At 43.4% G+C, this 22,030-nt stretch overlaps 1 protein-coding gene across 1 annotated transcript in view; it reads right to left on the bottom strand.

The window, feature by feature from the left end:
- LOC126647375 (urea transporter 2-like) overlaps positions 1–22,030 on the bottom strand; it is a 119,782-nt gene that overhangs the window by 24,134 nt on the left and 73,618 nt on the right. The window contains exon 2 of the mRNA XM_050329554.1: positions 16,841–16,936. The gene's annotated coding sequence lies outside the window, so the exon portion shown is untranslated. The remainder of the gene's footprint in view (positions 1–16,840; positions 16,937–22,030) is intronic.

The following is a 22,030-nucleotide window of genomic DNA, read 5'->3' as shown; positions in this document are numbered from 1 at the left end:
TGTGAAAAGCCCTAAAATACATGTGTGAGGACTAACTCATCTAAATGGCTTGGGCTCAGACGTATTTGGTGGAGAATTGTTGAGGCCTGAGGCACAAAAAAAGATGTTTGGGCAGCAGAAGCCAACTTGGAGGCTGTAAAGTGATTTGTTTCTATTTCCTTGTATCAATTTAAACAGTCAAATCAGCTTTACAGCTCTGAAATAAACACAGTTGGGAGTTTATGCGAGTTCAGGATGGCGTAACTGTATGTTTTGGACACAGCAGGGAAAGGAGAAGAAACATTTGCAGCCAATTTGCCAACGTGTTCCTCAACTGACATATCAACATGTTGGTTGAGGTAATGGGAGAGAGAAGTATTTCAAGCAGTAAAAGGAGCTGAGAATCTGGAAAGGGGTATTAGTTTTGTAGTTCAGCAGTCATTTGTAGCCAGACAGATGGAGTGGTGAGAGGGGACCTCGGGCGCTGCTGTTGCTGCCTTGTACCTTGACTCATGATGGAGCTTTCTGCTCCTGAGACATGAACGCAGGTCGTGGCTTGGTGCAAAGGGCTTTTGACTCATTGGAGAATGGACATGCACAAGGCAGAGGGGCAGGTGACCTGTGGGTTGCATTCAGCCTGCCAAAAATATTCATCCAACCTGGCAGCTGCCTCTCCCTTCCTCCTGCCCCAGGGTGCAATGAGCTGCAGCTGGATGAGCTGCTCCACCTCTGCTGGCAGCTGTCTCCTGGCTGCTCTTGTCCTGGGATGAGACCTGCTCAGAAAGTACTTCCTCTGTGTGGTTTCCTTGCCAAAGATGGAAGAATGCCTAGTTTTCTAACTGAGATGAAAATGAGGGAGACGGATGGAAGAATGATGTTATCAGACCTGGACGAAACTCATGCTGTCCTGCAGAAATGTGAGTGCCTGAATACTCTGGTCCCCACAGGGTTGGTTGGAGAGCAGGATCTGTCCAAAGCTCCAGCATTTGTGACTCAAAGACATGTAGTCCCTGTTCAAGCCCCATTCAAGTCAGAGGACACATGGATTGCCCTGTGCTCCTCTCTGGATCAGGCACTGGAACAAGGCCACCTACTGAGCTGAAGCTTTTGGCTTTTCGTCAGTTTTAAAACTAATTGATATGAATCACGATAATGATTCATTTATAGATCTTGCCTTTGGCTACCAACAAAGCTGCTTAGACAGTTGCAATCTTTATATGACTATAGATATCTCAGCTGTGTCACTGAACTCAAGGGCAGCAAAGCCTTCAGGGATTTTTTAGTACAGAGCAACTTCCCCTGCTTCTGAAAGCCTCTTAATAATATTTTATGCAGCATACACTTTCTCTTATCTCTGGACTTTCTGAACATGGTTCTTCATTGCCTAAGGCCTCAGTCAGCTCCAGAAATAACCCTGTCCTAGCATTGGAAAGGTGTGTGAAGTGCCTTGTTTCTTATTTTTACAGGTGGGGAGCCCAAGAGTAGGACCATTTAAGGTTGACATGTTTGCTTGTGATTATGGAAATATCTGCAATCACACATCTTAACAGTCAGTGCTATTTTCTAATCTGTGTGTGTGCAGTCTGATGTCTTTTGAAGGCAGCAGGAGGTAGAAAGGCCTCACGACAGGGAAAATTAAGCCATATGTCTCTGTGTAGATGTAAGGACTAATGCCCCAGTTTTAACCTACCCACTTAAATATCTCTATGATTCAGCCTTACCTTCTGCAGTGAAGTGGGAATTGCACTGCTGGGAGCTTGGGACAGGACCTCAGGGAGTGAGGTGAGGGTTTAAAGGGGTTTTCAGCCCTTTGCCTTTGTTCTGAAAAACCCTTCATAGAACCCTGCGAGCTGTCTCCTGCCTGACATCCCATGGATGGCACAGTGACCACTGGGCATCCCAACAGGGGCTCTGACACAGGATCACAGAATGCTTTGGGCTGGAAGGGACCTCAAAAACCATCCTGTCCTACGCCCCTTGCATGGAGAGGGGCACCTTCCACTAGACCTGGTGGCTCCAAGCCCTGTCCAACCTGGCCTTGAACACTTCCAGGGGTGGGGCTGGGGTTGTGGTATGAGCTGCCACAGCTATACCCTCTGCTGTGGGTGATCCTACCGTGGGTAGGCTGGTGAGTGTTGGTCCTTTCCTTTCTGCCCACTCAAATTGGGGGCCAGAACTCCTCTCCATCATTAGTGGCTGTTTGTCTGTCAGCATTCCTTAACCATAAGCCCTGTCCCTCCTGCAAGACTGCTGTTGTATATGGAGCTTATTTCTGTAAAGCACCCGATAGATTTATAGAGGCCAGTACAGACAAGTATCCTACAGGAGCCCTGTTTTAGAAGTTTAAGCGGGTTTAAGCATCCAAGCAGTCTCATGTGAAAAATAGAGTTTTAGGGATTTCAGTTCTGCTATCGGTTAAATGGGTTTCAGGCCTTTATTATGCTATTGAAATACTTGAATCACCACTTGAACTAAATGAAAGCTTACTGTGTGTTCATATAATTGTTTTTCTTGCTACCTATTACTTGATTGGGGTTGAGTAAGGTTAGCAAAAGCATTAAATTAATTTTCTTGTAAAGTTATGCATTATGAAGTAAGAGGTATAAAAGTTGCATTATACATGGCAAATGTCTTGAGGGTTTGGTTTATAGACTTGTTTATATTTTTACTTTAATGGTTATTACTTTCTTCATGTCATTTCCACTTTTGAATCTCCATACTCATTACATTTTTATTATCTCTTTTATAAAATAAATGGCAGCAAACCAGACAATTTTCCTCTTGAAATAAATAGATCCAAATATATCTCTCGATAAATTAAATGTTGTGGCTGCAAGAGGGACTTCTCCAAAGTCACTAAGCTGAAAGTGAAGCCAATTAATAGCTGACCTTTCATTTTTATGGACCATGGCGTGCAGTGCATCCATTTGACTTGGCAGATTTGAAATTATCCAAGCAATAGCTGGACTGCTTTGAAAAATATATCAGTAAAATTAGTGCTCATGGAAGGCAACAGATCAACAGCCTGAGAAATCAAAAAATCCTCGTGGGCTACATGCAGACCCCACTGAAGTAATTTTTAGGTCTTTCTCTTGACTTCAGTGGGTTCTGGGTGAGGGTCTTTGTCACCCTACACTTACAGCCTTTTCAGGAGCTAAGCAAACTTTAGCCAGTGATTGTCACTGTGGGTCTCAACTGATGTGTATCCCCAAACATGTGAAACCTGTAGGTGGAAAGAGCAAGAGAAATCTGTTTACAAAGCCCAGCAAGTTTAACTGGTGAGAAGAGAAAATGAGGGGAGAAAACAAAGTCATCAAGTGACCTCATGGTCACAACCTCTGGGGAAGAAAACCCTGCCTTAGCTGCCAGTCACCCATGCCAGCATTAGGGAAATTTCATGCCTAGTGAAGCTGTGGATACTTATTATTGCCTCCATCACAAGATTCACTGGCTAGAAAAACAAATGGAGCGAGAAAAATGTGCTCATGGACAACTCTATGATTTGGGAGCTGTTGTACCATCGTTAAAGCAGGGATTTATATTTTTTTAATTGCCATAAAAACCGCTGTCAATGTCTAGCTGAAGTGGGCCTGAGCTAATTAGAGTAGGGAAAGCCATGCCTTTTTCTCTAAACATCAGACCTATGCAGATGATTGATCTAAACATGAGGATTTGTGGGCATGCAGAGTCCACTCATCCTGGATACCTGCTACGTTCAGAGAGGGCTGGGCTGTGATAAGAAAAGGACAGAGTTCCAGCCCTGTAAGAGCTCAGCCTACAATGAACATGGGAAGGAGACAGCTATAAGGGACAGCCACTGGCTATTCCTTGATCTCTCTCCAGTCTCTCCGAACCTGGATGATTCTCTTTGCTCTTGAAGACCTGTAGGTTTTGCCCAACTAAATATTGGTCTGAAATTTCTACTGCTTTGAAGCACTGGAAGAAAATAAGATAGTCAGATTCCTTCTTCACACACGAGGTGACTTTGGTCCATGGGACTTTACAGTTTCATGAATGCCATGAATTTCATGACTGTGATACATGTGCATTCATGGGTACATTAACTCCGTTATTTTTATTTATTTATGGAGTCTTCTAAATGCTTCAGGAGGTTTGAGGTGTCTCACCAGGAACAGGTGACTTGACTTTTCTGATGTGCTGAAGAGACATCTGAGTCTGAGTTCCCTGTGAAACAATGCCTGACATGGAAGTGTGGTGGTCTTGCTTCTCTCTGTCCTGGTCTTGGTTCTAGAGCAGGCTCCATTTTGAACATAGACCAACAACAATCTCTTGTACTTTGTAAATAGTGTAAATGAGTGATTTCTGAACAGAAAGTATAATCAGTGTAACCTCAGGACATGTTCAGCAAATGCCACCTTATCTGAAGTGTCTCTTTAGGAACAGAAGTAACCTCTTTAGCTAATATGGCAAGAAACATCTGGGCCAGAACTAGCCTGGCTGCAATAGTACAGAGTTCTGAACACATTAAATTACTCTTCTGAGGTATGGGAAAAGAGATGATGGTGTATTCTCATTGGGAATCTTTCAAAGAATCAAACAAAAAGTGTGCCCATTGCAGAATCATAATATCACAGAATGGTTTGGGTTGGAAGCAACATTAAAGATCATCTCATTCCATCCCTCTGCCAAGGGCAGGGACACCTTCTTCTGGACCAGGTTGCTCCAAGATCCATCCAACATGGCCTTGAGCACTTCCAGGGATGTGCCACAGAAAATAGGAGTTTTACTTGGATATCTGCAGTACAGGTGTGGTTACTCTTCACAATCTTGCTGGTGACGGGTCTAGAAAAAATTTCTTATGAAGAGTGGCTGAGGGAGTTGGAGGTTTTTAGTCTGGAGAAAAGGAGACTTAGGGGGAACCTCATTGCTCTCTACAACTACCTGACAGAGGCTTGTAGTGAAGTGCTGGCCAGTTTCTTTTGTCATGTCTCAAATGACAAGAGGAAATGGACTTATGTTGTGCCAGGGGAGGAGATATCAGAAAAATTACAGGCATTGCAATAGGTTACCCAGGGAGGTGGTGAAATCACTGTCTCCGAAGTGTTCAAGAGATATCTGGATTTTCAGGGTGATTATGGTGGTGCTGGGTTGATGGTGGGACTTGGTGATCTGGAAGATGTCTTCCAAACTCTGTGATTCTGTAATACTGTGATAAAATTAAACACCGCTTTTCAGTTATATGTGGCCTCTGTTCTCTGTAAAAAAGTTTTTTTTTTGGGGGGGGGTTATATAGATTCTTTTATTAATAGCCTTTATTTATATCCTTTTGGTGTTCTGAAACATATCTCTATGGATTATTCCATGGAGTCTAAAACTAAAAAACCCACTATATATACACAACTAGTCCTGGGTTATCAATTCCTCCTCCTGATTGCCACCAGGCAACCCATTTCGTAACCCCATAAGCAGATCCATCTTTGTGAATCTGAGAACCATCCAGATTTCTCCCTGGGTGTTTCCATGGAAAGGCTGTTCAAGAGCTTTGTCAAAATTGATGCTTATCAGGTCCATCCTATTTTCTCTTGTTCTGTCTTCTCCAGGCTCACTGGGAAAATGGGGAGGTGGTGGTAGAGAGATTGATTGCCTTGTTAGAAATAAGTGAACAGAGTGAAATTAGCCTAAAGTTGTGAACATAAAAATGGTAGTGATCAGGCTTCTGGTGTGCCGCCTGCTCAGCTGACCGGGTTTGCCTCATGCTGTTCTTGTGCTTTCCCACGTTTGTCTGTGTCAATCTTTTCTCTTGTTTCATGTTTCAACCCAAAATTATCTTGGAGCAGGACCATCCTTTTGAATGGACCATGAACAACTCGTAGCCCAGTGGGATTTATGATTAAGGCTTCCACAAGGGGCACAATATGAATAATAAGAATAATGTGAATAACACGAGAGAATATAAGCTTGCCATAGAACATGTAACATCACCACAAGCAAGAGAGATCAAATTAATTTGAAGTGATTTTTTTTTTTTTTGTCACTGGGATTTGCAGCTGGATGGGGAGCTGTATTTGAACAAATTAGCATTTGCCCTTGCAAATTTTCTAAACAGGATTTTTGGGAAATAACTGTTGAACTGTGCCCATCCCTGCTACTTCACAGCAAACCCCCATGCATGTTAAGCAGGATACCAGTAATGATGTGGTCGTTTTGAATTGTCTTATTGGAATTTTGCCTCGGGCAGAAGGGAAGGCTTCTGGATGTGGTGCCTTGTGTGCTGGACAATACAATTTCATTACATTTAAGCAACGAGCACGAGGTTTCTTTTTAACAGTCCTATTGCTGTTGGGGAGGGAGAAGAGCCATTGTGATCCAAAACCCCCCTAAATGGGATTTGAAGTGACAAATAGCTGGGGTTATCAGAAGTGAGAATTTATGGAGCCATTGGCTATTGCTGCCAATCCTAATGAGAAGTGTTCCACCAGGTAGTGTTATTTGTGTGGTGGTAGAAACTTCTGTGTTGACCATGGAGCTGGATGCACTGTAATACACTGTATGAATGCAGAACCAAGACATCCTCTTTTCAGAGGTATTTGTGGATTCAGAAAGAGACTTTGATCCAAGTTCAAACCATACAGAAATGAGGAGAGAGCTTAGTTACAGAAGTATATAATGCCATTCTTTTTCTGGGCTTTCTGTTTATTTTAAAAGGGTTTGTGTTGGAAGAGACCCTAAAAGACCATCTAGTCCTATCCCCCTGCCATGGGCAGGGACACCTTCCACTATCCCAGGTTGCTCCAAGCGCTGTCCAATCTGGCCTTGGACATTTGGCAGGGATGGGGCAGCCACAGCTTCTCTGGGCAACCTGTGCCAGGGCCTCACCACCCTCACAGTTAAGAATTTCTTCCTAATCTCTAATGTAAATATGTCATCTTTCAGCTTGGAATTATTCTCCCTTGCCATAGAATCATAGAATGCTTCAGGTTGGGAGGGATCTTAAAGATCTTCTTGTTCCACCCCCCTGCCATAGATGGTGACACCTTCCACCTACCACCACCAGGTTACTAAGAACCCAATCCAGCCTGGCCTTGAACACCTCCAGGGAATGGGGAATCTGCAACCTCTCTGTCCTGTCCCTCCAGACCCTTCTCCAAAGTCCCTCTCCAGCTCTGCTGGAGCCCTTTAGGCACTCTAAGAATCTCTCACATCTCCCTGGAGCCTCTTGTTGTCCAGGCTGAACACCCCCAGCTCTCCCAGCCTCCAGAGTAGAGGGGCTCCAGCCCTTGGAGCATCTTTGGACTCCATCCAGCAGCTCTATTTCCTTTTGTACGTTTTATTGTATAAGTGAAGAGCAATAGGTTTAAGTGAGTCCCTGTCAAAAGGGTTGTGCACCCTGTGCTACAAGGGCTGGGATGGGAGCGGGGGGTCTAGGACAATGCCATGGGTATTCCAGATTTTCTTGTCCCTCATCTTTCTTATTGGATATCCAGTAAAATATCCCCAGGTCATTTCTGCTCGTTCCTTTTGAACAGTCTTTCTTGCCATGATGCAGAGAGCAGTAAATGCATGCTTCCTGTAGGTGCCACTTTTATATATTGAATTAGTAAAGCTTGTTAAGTCCATTACTTTGTTGCACAATGGAGAATACAGGTGCTTTTCCACGTAAAATGTTCACATGACACAGCAGGAGTAGCACTTTAAGCCTAAATGGCATGCACTTCGTTATCTAATTTTTGCCCATTAATCCTCTCAAGATGTCTGTTAACACAAACCTTGCTAATTAATGTTCTTTTAGCATCTGCAGATGTATGATTCAGATTTTTAAAGGAAATGGGAAGACCACATAGAATTGTATTATGAATCATAAAATCGATGACATTTAAAGACATGTAAAGTAATTTAGCTGGTACATGATACAGAATTATACTACCCTATAACCTCATCAACAAAAAAGTCTTATCTCTGTTACATCCATTTTTGTTTATGTTCCTAGACAATTATGGCTGTGGTAAGACTTTGGTAAATGTCTTTATTTCAATGTGTTTTCCTAAGGAATAGCAAAAGGGATTCTTACCCAAAATAAATGCCTAAAAAGACATGGAAGTCCAAATAAGAGACCCTAGACCTCCTTTTTAATCAGTGGAGATACACAGGCAGCTTCAAAAGGTAAATCATCTAATTGTAACCAAAGAGAATTCCTGTCTAATGCTTATGGAAACAGCAACGTTGAAAGAAGCTCCAGTTCAAAACTATTTATACCAAAAAAGTGTGTGCTTAAGGGACTTCAGGCATTTCCTTGCCTTTCTTATTTTGAATGGGAAATCGCAGACAGCCTATTGTCTCTCTTTTGGCATTTATGAGGCCAGTAAATGTGTCAAACATGCACTGTGGTCCTGAAATTCAGGCGTTTATTTCCATTCCAAAGGTATCTGGAATTTTAAAGTGAATGGAAAAATTTCTGGATATTTGTCTTATGAAGAAACTTCTGGTCTTGAATTGATTTACTACTTTCAATAGCACTGTTCGTCAAAAGATATGAACCTAATTAATAGACATCAAGCCTCCACTGATTGAAAATGTACACAACAGAAATGGGAAATATTGATATCACCAGATATCACCACCATACATTTCTACACAGAATCTTAAAAGTTATCTGTGGATGTGGTGGAGCAGAACTAGATAGAGACCATGGACAGAAAAGGAGGAACATTATCATAATTTTTGCTCAAAACTGTTGGAGTTAAGACTCCTGAGGACAGTATAACCACAGACATACAACTTAAATCCTCCTATTAGCAATATTATCTTAAGCCTCATGGGTTATTTATTGCTGGTAATGTTTTTAACAGAAGGACTGATTAGCTGTTGGAGCAAACTACCAGGGAAGGCAGTGGATCCCTCTCCTCTCGGAGTCTTCACCTCCAAACTGGAAGTCAACATTGCTGCGCTCAACACAGCAGCTACAGGATGAAATTTACAGTCAGTATTACATGGGCTGAATTGCTGAAATGTCCCGTCTGGCCTGAGCATTTGTGAATTTCAGTGTTTCTAAAGTACCTACAGATCCTGGAATAAAAGACACAATTGGAAGTACAGCGTATTTTATGGGAGAGCTCCGTCTGCCTTATGCAGAGGTAAAGAAAACCTCACACAGTTGCACAGCGAGCTCAGGTGCATGCACATTTCATTAAACTTATTACAACTTTCAGCCAAGTGGGTGCCTAGACATAAATAAGCGAGGGCAGGCCAGCTTTGCTAAAATACATATTTTTCTCACTCTGACAGGCATGCAAGGGGCCGCAACCGCCTGTGTCTCCAGGACAATTTTAACAGCAAGACCTTTCTCCTCAGGGGACTGCTCTCACTTTTTCATTTAAAAGAGGAGAACAGAAACCCAATCCTAAACATATGATGATTTTATTATGTGAAACCCAATAGGAAATGAAGTAAGAATATCAGGCTGCTTTCAGCTGGGCAGTTTCCTAGCAAGGGATTTTGTTTTAAGTTGGAAGAGGGGCAGCTGTGCTGGACGCTCACTTTTCCTCCTCCTAAACATCGGGACCTCTTTAATTGCTGGAGGTCGTTGGGTGAGCTGGGTGGTGCAAGAGGTAGAGCAGACTTGATGGGAACTCCTGAGCTTTAATCCAGGCTCTGCTGGTTTGGAGAGGAAGATTCAGTTGCAGAAGGAGCGGGAAAAGAGCCTTCTGAATGATTGCAGCAGCTCCTGGTTGTGTCTGTTGGTGTGCATACAGGGACCCCTGAGAGAGAGTGTGTGTGTGTGTATGTGAACACCATAAGCAAGCCAGCCAAATTCCATCTTCATGGACAGTTCAATGGAAAGTTAGCAAGAAAACGCAGTGTATCATATTTCATGAATTTAATAGGGTTTTCATGATTTTACAAAGTGCCTCAACCAGACACTCATGGCTGGAGGCTGCACAGCAGGAGACCTAAAACACTGCATCTGTGTTTTTCAACTCTTGCCAGAATCCATTGAATTTGATCCGGAATGACTATGCATCTTTGGAATGTACATTCACTTTTCTCCTGCCTTATCCAAATAAAAAAGGGAGATGGAGAGGGGGAGGGAGAAAAGAGTCCTATGAGAATTCCATATGGAAACACTAAACTAGCATTATAAAGGATTTCCTATAAACAAAATTACGGTCACAAATTTTGGACTCAGACCACATTTGAAACAAAGGGCCCTTTGTCTCCCTCTTTTTAATATATTATTTTATCTATGTTAACACACACATTTTTATTTTTTTATGGATATAGATAAACAGATGTACACGTATACACTCATGCAAAAACGAATGTATATATTAGTTTGAGGTCCATTTTCAATCTCTCTTAATTTTTTTTTTGATTGCTGAACTCCTAACAAGACCAAACTTTAATCGTTCTGTGCACTAAATCCCTTGAAAATAAATATCCAGGGCAACTTCAAAAGCCCTTAATTAGAAGCACATGTGTGGTGTTACAAATTTCTGGCTGAGGCGGCTGAGTTGTAATTTAACGTTATGATCTGCCATAAATATTATCCATAATGAGCAGACTTCATGTTACACTTCTGTACGTCAGATAACTGCAATATTTTGTGTCTGCTTTTGTTCAATCACTGAACCTTAAGTGAAGTTTAAAATTAGAAAGAAAGGAAGAAAGAAAGAACCAGTTTTCCCACCGGGGAGCTGAATATTTCTGTCCTCCTAGCTGTAAAGAGGGCTATTGATTTTATTCTGTTTTCTTTGTTACAGTTTAAAAATGTGGTAAACAGATAATAACTTGGAGGTGATGGGGGAAGGGGAATAATAAGGATTGGAGGATGATGGGTTGTTTTGCACGACTTTCTCGAAGCAGCTTCCAGGGATATAGCCTGTGCTTCCCTGATGCCCAAAAAACCCCCCAAACCCTCATGGCTCGTTTCTACATGAGAATCTAAACCATTTCTGCCCTTGTGTTATACCTGACCCTAGTCTCTCATCCTGCAGAAACATGATGGTCGAGGACAACATTTTCTATCTTAATTTTAAGCAGTTTCTGAATTGGTTTTGCAGCCTTGGCATGGACTTGTGCATGATTGATTATATGCACATGTGTGTGTGTGTGTATGTGTGTGTGCAAGGAGCAGGTAATGAACCAGCCAGTAAATTTACAGTGCAAATATGCAGCTGTAAGGATTATGCTCTGGTTGCCTAAACGTGTGTGAAACAAGGCAGAAATAGTGTGGTGCTGTGGAACAAGTCAGGAGCCTCATGACTGATGTATAAGGAGGCAGTTTGTTTTGGACTTGGACCAGCCACATGGCCTCTGTGCTTTTCGCCTTGCAGAATGCCCAGGGTCCCTGTACCCATCTAAAATGACGAGTCTTATCTGGTGTTTTTGATTTCAGGTCATTGCCTTGGCAGGCTGTCCATGCAGCCACAACCATATCTGGTTGTTCAGCCTGGAGAAGAGATGGCTCTAGGGTGAGTTTATTGAGACCTTCAAGTACTTAAAAGGGCTACAGAAGGGCTGGAGAGGGACTTTGGACAACGACTTGGAGGGACAGGACAATGGGGAATGGCTTCACACTGACAAAGGGCGGGGTTAGATGGGATATTGGGAGGGAACTGTTGGCTGTGAGGGTGGTGAGGCCCTGGCACAGATTGTCCAGAGAAGCGGTAGATGCGCCATCTCTGGAAGGATTCAAAGCCATGTTGGATGGATCTTGGAGCAATCTGGTCCAGTGGGACATGTCCCTTCCCATGGCAGTGGCATGGAAATGGGTGGTTAAGCTTTCAACCCAAACCTTTCCATGATTCCATGGTTCTTTTAGCCTGAGTGCAGGGTGTAGGGGTGCTGCTCCATCCTGAGATATCTCTCCTAGACAGAAGTCTTTTGTGACCTTAGCCTATGCTCCATCCATTAGAATGGGCATCTCCTGTTTCTTATCCCACCCACACCAGCCTTTTGGTTGGAACTGCTTTTATGCTAGTTCAAAAAAAAAAAACAAAACAAAACAAAACTTCAAGAGTGAGGAAAAAGTCTTTGTCCAAGGGCCCGGGGTGGGGACTTGTCTCTATTGACTGCAGCAGCTCGACATAAAGCCAGGCTCCTGCAGCTACATGCCTACAGAGCAATTCAAAGCAGGGAAGTAGTGATCAGAGACACAACAGTTCCAAGCTACAGGCACCACAGGGCCCCAGATATAAAGAAAATAGACAGCTGGAAACAGCGTGCTCCGTGGGCATGATAACAATTGGTCAGATTGCTGTGTGGTATTCGTACCTGTCTCTTTGGTTTTGGCCAGACTCCCTGGCTGCTGGCACTGCTGCTTGGGAGAGACTGGGGTGACTGTGATTATATTTCCTCCCAGGAGATGTCAGGCCCTCATAGGAACAGTAGACAATTTTTGTGGCAGCAGGAGGAGCTGCAAATTCAGTTCTCTGGGGTTTCCACTACAAGACTTTCTATCTCAACTCTGTCTCTTGTTCCTGAGATGCCTATATGCAATTTTTGCCCTTGCTGTTGCAAAACCTTGACCCAGATCATATCCTTTCAGTTCTCATAACTCATATCAGAGAACAGCAAGCTGCAAGCCATGTTTATTCCCTGTGCTAACTCCTCTCAGCCCAGCTGAGTTACATGGGGATGGATTTGCCCACCTCTTTCCCTCCTTTAGGTAGGGCAGAGCAGAAGCAATGTTGTAAACATTCCAGGGGATAGGTTATCTCCAGAAAGGTTTTCCAAGTTACTTTGTAGGAGAGAAGATAAAAGCTGTAATGTTGCCCTTCATTCCCCATGATGGATGTGTTGCTCAGTCTCTGTGTTGGATGTCTCCGACCAAAACCTTTCATTACAGCCGTGGAAATAAAATACTTCTAACCTCCCCCTCCCCTTCCATCTCTGGTTGCTGGAACTAGAAGTGCCAAGATATGAAGAGTCCGTTGTCAAGATATTTCTACCAGAGATGATGTAAAAGCCCATTTTTCTGTGGCTATCAGCATCAATTTTTAGGCTGGGAAGGTTCAGATGATATGTGGAGACCTGCAGAGCTGTGTCTTTGAATACAATCAGCACTCAGAGTCATCTCCAGTAATGCTTTTAGAGGCATATCCAGTAGTTTTGGCCACTTACCAAGCCAACCTTAAACCAAATACGTTGCTGGAGAAAAGTTTCCTGGTCTTTGGTTCAAAATGACATTTAAAACTTGACAATTTCCTTCCAGCTGGGGGAATCAAGAAGTTATTTAGAAGTATGAACCATTTCAGGGTTTCAAAGCAACTCCCTGAAATCCCCCATTCCACCACCAGCTCCGTCTGACCACGGAGCTGTAGGTGATTTCCCCAGCAGGAACTGGAGTGGTGTAACTTTGCTGGAAGTTGAACCTCTCTCCACTGTGACCTTATTTGCCACCAGTTATTTGTGGGCATGCCATTCCAGGTAAGCTGGGGATTATCTGACACACCCCTTTAAATAGGAGCGTAGAAAAGCTACTGGTGAAAGATGCCAGGAGAGACATAAAGTGAAAAAGTACTTTGTAATCAAGGTCAAACACTAGGAGTGAGCTGGAGCCAAATAGGAGCTCAGATTTCATGTGGCTACTCGCTCTTTCATCTTCATTTCTTCACTTTGCTGTTTATCCTGATTGCCTCCAGTTACTTAATAGGCTTTTGGATATCCTTGAAAACAAATGGTCTGGTAATGATGGCAATGATAATTATTCTTCCTTTCGGTTGGCTTGTATTCAGTTTTTCTCAACTCAGGCACAGCTTCCTGTCACAGCCCAAAGAACAATTTCCAGTTAAACATGGTAGAGTGCAGCTTTGTCAGATCAGCTGTCCTGAACCCGCAGAGGTCAGTCATGTCCCTCAGACTGCTAAACCACAGTCCTGTGAGGGGCGTGGGGTCACCTGTGTGCATGTACAAGGCTGTGCAGTGTGCTCAGGACAGATGGATGGGACTTGCTGCCCCAAGCACTCATTTTTCGGGACGTCAATAGGTGGAGCTGAAGGAACAACGCAGAGCACACGAGTGAACATATATATGGGTTTGTTTGCTTTTTTTTTTTTTTTGTGGTGTGCTAGGAAGGGATTGAGCTTGTGAAATGACAGAAGTGTAGCTGTGCAGTGAAGGGAAGGCAGGAGGGAGACCAGACTGCTGTGGAGAATGATGGAAGAGTGATGGAAAAGGAATGGAGAGCATAGAATTGTACATCTGGAACAAAATACCTTTTCAATCTATATAGGCCTCTCCAGAGTATACTCTGCATTTGCTTCAACTTCCACACATACAGCATGAGAACAGCCTTTGCTATTCTTGGTAAATATCCCACAGAATGAATTCTAGCATATGATTTTGCGTATCCAGCTTAGATTGGACAATCAATCTAGTCGTTTGTGTGTCAGAGATGTCCACCTTGAGATGATCTAGAGTTCAGTTAAGGCATGTCAGGTACACTGAAATTGTCCCTCTGTCTAAATAAATCACTTTGTGAAAGAATCCTTAGTATTCCATGTAAATAAGGATTCTCATGTCATGGTTTGCTTAGTCTGCTAATCAAAACATGTAGCTCTGAGCACTTCCCATTTAGTGCAGCTTATGAAAATCAAGCATCATTATTGCTGTCTGATACATTATCACCAGCAGCCATATAATGGGCAAAATGTTCCTGGGTTGGAACGAGTGCAATTTATGATTCTAAATTATTATGTGTAAAGAAAGAAGAGTGCAGCTGGATATTCATTAGACACATTCAATGTAATGTATTGAAAACAGTAAAGAATATGTTTTAATTAATAAGCCAAGTGCACATGGCATGGAATCTGTAAAGAAGGCCCACAGAGCTCTGCAGTGCTCCTGTATTTGCTGGGAAGTGTAATGGCAAAGCTGCTCCTCTCTCTAGAGTGAGGTAACCTGTGTTCACCTGCTGACCATAGTTCACCTGCTTTGGTTGTTCCTACTTTGTTGCCACAGTTAGAGGATTTTGCCCTTCAGGACCCTCAGTGATACAAAAGGCACTGGATGTTTTTATGCACCTCACTGTTTGGATTTTCAATCTGCAAATCAGTTTCAGGAGGAAGATAGCTAACATATTCCAAAAATCAGGACCTTTGGTCGAATTACCTTCAGAAAGGGCAGTTAAGAATGGTTGAAAAGACATTAAAAACACTGCAAATGTTGCCTCTGTGTTGCAGAGTTGGAAGGAAAAAATAGGAAAAAGCAGCACATCTTCAACAACTGTAAAGTTCACGTCCCTAGATGACCTTCAAAATCAAAACCGCATGACTGACATTTCCCCTAAGAGTTTGAAAATGTGCTGAAGATATCGGCTAAAGGATCTGTTTCTTGTGAGGTGTTCTTATGAAGAACCAAAATAGAAATGCAGTAGCATGAACAATTATTGAAGTTACTCTTGGGACTGGAACTTTTATTCCAGCTCAAAAATCTCGCTGAAGAAATTTTTGGCACCTGGCATTAACTGTGTTTGTTAGAAGCCAGAGAGTGAATCACCTTGGAAAATCTGAACAAAATTTCCTTGGCTGCCATCATGCAAAGGCAGATGATGTGTATTTCCAAAATATGAGAAATTTTTAATGTGATTTTTAGTTAATATCAACTAGCTCAAAGTAAGACAGTATTTGGAGTTTGTAATTTAAGTAGAACCTTCTTGACTGTTATTGACTTGATAATTTGTTATTTGACAGAAATGGAGGGGCATGGGTTACAGTGTTATACTATTTATATTCACTTGGAGTATTTATATAACACTTGGAGTACCTTCATTAGGCATTGATTTTCCTAAAAAAACCTCAGAAATCAGGTGTAACCATTACTATCCACAAACTGGGATCTTGCACTGCCAGGGCTCACTAAGTGGGGTCATTTGGAGTCCCTTAGGGACTGACTGTACAAGGTGAAGCCATTTCTCGTGAAAGACTGTGGATTAGACTGTTCATGGAATCTGAGCTGAAGGGAATAGACTCAATGCCCATGCCCTGTTTAACCTTTTAGAGATTAAACCGTGTCAAGAGAAGCTCAGCATGACCCATTAATGTGCACTTGAGCCACTTCCAAGGTGCTCCAGGAGAGCTGTAGTGGGACTTTGGGCTTTGGCTTGGAAGGACGGGACAAGAGGGAATGGTTTCCCACTGTCAGAGGGCAGAGTTAGATCAGGTGTTGGGAAGGAATTCTTGACTGTGAGTGTGGTGAGGCCCTGGCACAGGTTGCCCAGAGAAGCTGTGGCTGCTCCATCCCTGGACGTGTCCAAGGCCAGGTTGGACAGGGCTTGGAGCAACCTGGGCTAGTGGAAAGTGTCCCTGCCCATGGCAGAGGGGTGGAACTAGATGGTCTTTAAGCGCTTTTCCAACCCAAACTATTCTGTGAGGAGAGAGAGTCCCAACCAGAAGCTCTGCTGGCACAGGCAGTGGGTATGCACAACCCTCCCTTCCCCAAGTACCAATCTTAGTGAGGAAGTGGTGCCTTTTTACTTACAGTGTAGCTCTTGTGCCACCCCATCTTCACATATAACCTGTAATGAACTAAATAGATTTTCATTTGGAGAAGCAGTTGCTCCAGAAAGCGATCCTTGGGGGTGTCTGAACTACAGAGTGTACTGAGTGCCTTACTATAGCCTGGATGTGTTCATAGTGCTGCAAAGATCTTCCACCTGGTGCATTGTCTGCCCTCCAATACAGCTGCATGGTTGGTTGTGCTTCCCCTGTGCAGTTGAGCAACTACTTCGAAAGGCAGCTGGGAAGAAAGTGCCTTCTCTGGATATTAACGAGAGTTTCTGGCCTGAATGAAAGAGCCTGGCCTCGTAAAGAGGTGAACAGCATACCCAGATGAGAGACTTTCATGGTCTTTCATGATGCTTTCAAGAGCACCCCACACACACACTCGGGGAGCCCGAACTCACCAGGGGAATGTAGAGTGATTGTCTCCTCTTGCAGAGTCGAGCCTGTCTACTCCAGCCTGCAGCGTGTTGGGAAGCGGGAATGGCTCCTGGTCACGTCTTCCTAAATAAAAGAGGTAGATACAAGAATCTGTTTCAGACTGGAGAGGCGCAGAGCAAGAGTGACCATAGAATCATGGAGGGTTTGGGTTGGAAGGGGTCTTTAAAGATCATTCAGCTCCAACTGCCCTGTCAGTTTTGGGCAGGGACACCTTCCACTAGACCAGTTTGCTCCAGGCCTTTGGCCTCCAGTCCAAACTGGCCTTGAACACTTCCAGGGATGGGGCAGCCAGAGCTTCTCTGGGCAACCTGTACTGTGGCCTCACCAACCTCAGAGTAAAGAATTTCTTCCCAATATCCCATCTAACCCTGCCCTCTGCCAGTGGGAAGCCATTACCTCCAGGCCCTTGTAAATAGTCTCTTTCCATCTTCCTTCTAACTTCCTTCAGGTACTGGTAGGCCACAATTAGGTCACCCTGAAGTATTTTCTTTTCTGGCCTGAACACCCCCACTTTTCTCAGTCTTTCCTTGTAGGAGAGGTGCTCCATCCCTATAATTACCCTGGTGTCCCTGCTCTGGACTCACTCCAGCAATTCCATGTCCTTCCTGTGCTGGGCCCCCAGGGCTGGAGGCAGCTCTGCAAGAGGGTCTCAGCTGATGGGGCAGAGGGGCAGGATCCCCCCTTCCCCTGCTGCCCATGCTGTAGGATCAGCCCAGGGCATGTGGTCCTTCTCCCCAGGGCTGCTCCATCTATTCATCCCCATCCTGGATTGATCCTGGGGGTTGTCCTGACCCAGGTGCAGCACCAGCACTTGGTCTTGTTAAACTGTGTGAGATTCCCGTGGGCTTGTCCAGGCCCCTCTGGATGGCCCTGTCCTTCAGGGGCGTCACCTTCACCCTCATCTTGGTGTCACCTGCTGAAAGTGCCCTTAGTCCCTCTGTTTATGTCATTAATGAAGATATTAAAGGACACTGGTCCCAATAGGGACTGCTGGTCACTGATGTCCATCAGGGCTCTGAGTCACTGACCACAACCCTCTGGATGTGACCATCCAACCCCTTTCTTACCCATCTAACAGTTCACCCATTGAATGCATCTCAATTTAGAGAGAAGGATGTTGTGGGGGACAGTGTCAAAGGCTTTACAGAAAATCAGTAAACAAAAGGTGAATGTATATACAGGGTAACATACAACAACTTTTCTGGGTGTAAAAGAGCTTAGAGTAGTCCCAAGGGTCCATGGTGTTAAGGACTGACTTGCAGGAACCACAGTGATGGTGTGGCAGGTCCCACCCCAAGTGGTGAGCAGAAAGTAGGTCCTTTCTGCTGGGATTTTAAAAGATCTTTCAGTGTGAACACTAAGACAGAGACCTTGATGACTCTCCTTGCGTACAAGATGCCCCGACTGCACTCAGAGGAGCTCTGAATTGTTGCTGACCCACACGCTCACTACATTTCAACACAACAAAACAGAGACATGCTGGTGTAAGGAGTTTGCTTGCACACATGGTGTAGAAGAGCCACCAGCCCAAAAAAGTTTTGTTTTGCTATCAATAGCTAATGATTACTGGAAACTACAGTGTTAATGGGAAAAGTGTCATCTTTGCTAATATCTTCAACCAAACATGTTAGTGAGAACAAGCTGTTCCATGAGCAGCCAAATAATGAAACCATGTTTATTGTAGATGTGTATCTTAGTCTTGAGCTTTCTGGTTAAACAAGGGTGCCAGCTTAAGATTTTCCCGTAGTTGTGATATGAATAATGTCTCTGCCCAGCACAGATTCTCCTCTCTCTGATAAAGGGTAACTGGAGCCTCCCTTACTCTGTCTGGTGCAACTAATCAAGTCCCTGTCTTCCCCCAGGCTGTAAATTTTCATGAAACATGTACGATTCTAACAAATTTTGTTGAAACAGGTTCAAAAGTTCTCAGGGGGACACAAAGAGATGAGACGATACACACATAGCTTGGATCATGTAAGTCCTTGTTTTCTTTGGAATCCAGGATAGAAACATTCTCCACAGGCAGCTTTTAATGCAGAAAATGGCTATTTATGGAAATCTTTACACTCTTTTCTATCTTATAAAGGGATATGATACTAAGGGATGCAGCTTGGCTTCTCTCTTCTGTATGATTTATGACCTGTAGGGGAAGGAGTGTTTAATTTTTTTTTCAGCAATTGTCTTCTTTTACAAGTTTTCTAAATTCTTGTTGTGCATCCTTTTGATGAACACAACCTTGGCAAAAGGCTTTTACATTTTCAGTTCTAGTATTTCACTGTTTGTTCTTGCTGAGACTTTTAGTGAACAATCTTTGAGTTGTTTCACAGAGAGTGTGTGAATCAATTCAAGTGCCAGTATTTAAATCTTAAGATAGGTTTTCTGAAGACCAAAGTTTAAGCACTGATGTTATATAAACAGTTAACAAAAGTTCCTCTTTCAGTTACTCTATTTTTTCTTATCTTGCTCTCCTACACTTTAATAGACTGTCTGTCATCAGACAGTTATTCAGACTAGACATAATAAAAGTAGAAAATAGAAAATAAGTTCTTCAAAAAAACTCCACCAGCTTTCTTTATATAAGAAAGAAATATCAGTGATGCTTTTGCTTTTTTCCCCTCACATGTCCTCTTTCTTACTGGGAGGAGTGGTGGAAGACTTTGGATGCTCCATCCCTGGAAGTGTTCAAGGCCAGATTGGATGGGGCTTGGAGCAACCTGGAATAGTGGAAGGTGTCCCTGCCCGTGGCAGGGGGCTGGAACAAGATGAGCTCTAAGGTCCCTTCCAACACAAACCATTCTATGATTCTATAATAAAGCTTTGAATAGATCATCCCAGGACAATGTCTAGTCAAAGCCTAGCGAGATTTATTTTTCCCTTCTTGTCTGGTCTTTGCTAGTTCAAGACCAGGAAGTGATGGGTAACATTAGTGTGTGATTTTAAACAGGTCATTCTTCCTAGGAGCTGGACCTTAAAGATCCATGTGTCCCAGGTGCATTGCAAAACCCAACTCTACTCCCTATTATTTCCGCTCTTTTGATTTTCACAGGGCCTTTATTTAGCCAGTTCTTGTTGTGGCCAGTACCAGTGACAAGGGAAATATTTATAGTGTTGAAATCAAAGGAGCCAGCACAGGGCAGTGCTAACAGCACTCCATCATTTTCTTTTTTTCAAGGGAGGATGTAGCTGCAGCCTTAAAGATCACTCGTCACGATAGGAATATTTATCTCTTGGAAAACCTTTGTGTTACCACTGCAGTGCAGTGAAACAAGCATTGCTTTTTTTGCATGGCTCATGTTTCGCTATCCAAAGAGATACTTTGATTCCAGCGAACTTCCTTGGTTTTCAGTCAGCACACTGGTTTTCTGATGGCGACAGCACTGCACACTGGCTGTTCCTCAGCCTTCTTCACCCACTGTTTCTCATGTTGTCTGTGCAACAACTTTTCATTAATTTATTTTTCGTTTTGCTTTTTTTTCCCCACACTTCATGTGGTTTTTGGTTCATGGAGGATTTTACACACAGTCCAGTGGGACAGTTCATGGCTGCAGGGAGACCTGTAGGTACTCACAGCTCTGGTTCCTCACTGTATGTCCTCAATGGTCTTCAGGCTATGTGTCTAAAATTAGAGGATTGTCTCCATCAATCCCTAATCTCCTCTAAATCCGGGTAAGTGTTTGTCTCAGGATATCAGGAGAGTGATAAAGCCACAGCAGGAGAGCTTGGCAACACTTGGTGGTGGAAGAGCTCTGGGAAGTATGGGAGGTACAGGCAGGAGCTGCAGCCTGGAGTTGTCATCTTATACTGAAATGTTCCAAGGTGCAAAGTCTGCAGGGCCATATCTATTTTTTGTTACTGAATCTCAGTCTGCTCCAGCCCCCGTGCAGCAATAACCTGCCCCAGAGGACTGCCTCTTTTGCCTGTGCTGTGAGCTGGCCCGGGCTGCACCACCTGGCCCTGGCTGTTTCCTCTCCCCTCTGCTCTGGCTGCTGAAACCCTGGCAACAGCTTGATGGACTGATGGGAGCCTGACAGAGGGGATGTGAATAGCTAGCTGTTGATTGACAGCCCCTCCACAGACTAGTCTGTCAGATTAATTATCTGTACTTCAGAAATCCCTGGAGATCCCATCACCATTTCACAGGGTGCCGTAGAAACATACTGTGAAGATCTAGCCCCCTTCCCCCGACATGGCAATCTGTCTCTAAGTAGGTGGAAACAGCTTATGGACAGGAGTGGGGAAAGAAAAAGACTTACAAGGTCTGGAAAATACTCAAATGCCTCAAAGGGATGTTTCCCTTTGGCTAATGGCATCAGTGTTCCCTTGTTGTCCTCTGAAAGTCGTGGTCATCAGAAGTCAACCCCCCAGCCTGACTCTTGTCCCCTATCTGGGTGGGTGCACTCCAGCCACAAAGTAGCAGAGAGCACCATGTTGGATGAAGATACAGAAATTTTGATTCCAGTGCTTGAACCTGCAGATGTCCACTATGTTGATATAAAAATAAGGCTAAGATTTATTATCATTATTATTATTATTATTACTATTATTATTACTATTATTATTATTATTATTTCCCAAGCAGCTGTCAAAGCAAATTTGAGAGAAGGGACTTTTAAGTAGTGCTTACATGAGGAATTACTCATGGAAAATTCCTCCTCTGAACTTTTCCAATTTCATTAACAAAGGAATGTTTATAAAGCAAAGCCCTGTGCTAGACACTGACATTTCTGAGTTTGAAATTATTCTTGTAGCAGTTGAAATTGAGTTCATGTATCAGTTTGAGAGCAGGTAGTACATCCTGGTGGAACAAGGACCTGCTTGTGGCAATAAAGAGAGAAAAATGTTCCTTACATGGTGATGGGGCAAGCACTGAGAATATGAATGAAGGCGTCTGAGAGAGTATGGTGAAAGAGCTCCTTGATCTGACTATTTTCTAAACTCATCATTACTTGTCAAGAACAAATAATTAATTTTGTCTTGAGAAAATACTGGTAATCTCTAAAAGAGAGGTGAATCATCAAATCACAGAATCACAGAATGGTTTGCGTTGGAAGGGATCTTTAAGGATCATCCAGTTCCAGGGACACTTTCCACTAGACCAGGTTGCTCCAAGCCCCATCCAACCTGGCAGGACATTGGAATAGATGATCTTTAAG

The sequence above is a fragment of the Myiozetetes cayanensis genome, unplaced genomic scaffold, assembly GCF_022539395.1.
Source record: "Myiozetetes cayanensis isolate MyiCay16 unplaced genomic scaffold, myiCay2020 scf4, whole genome shotgun sequence".
NCBI lineage: Eukaryota > Metazoa > Chordata > Aves > Passeriformes > Tyrannidae > Myiozetetes > Myiozetetes cayanensis.
Note: the sequence above shows the minus strand (reverse complement) of the source record. Positions and strands in the feature narration are given on the sequence as shown.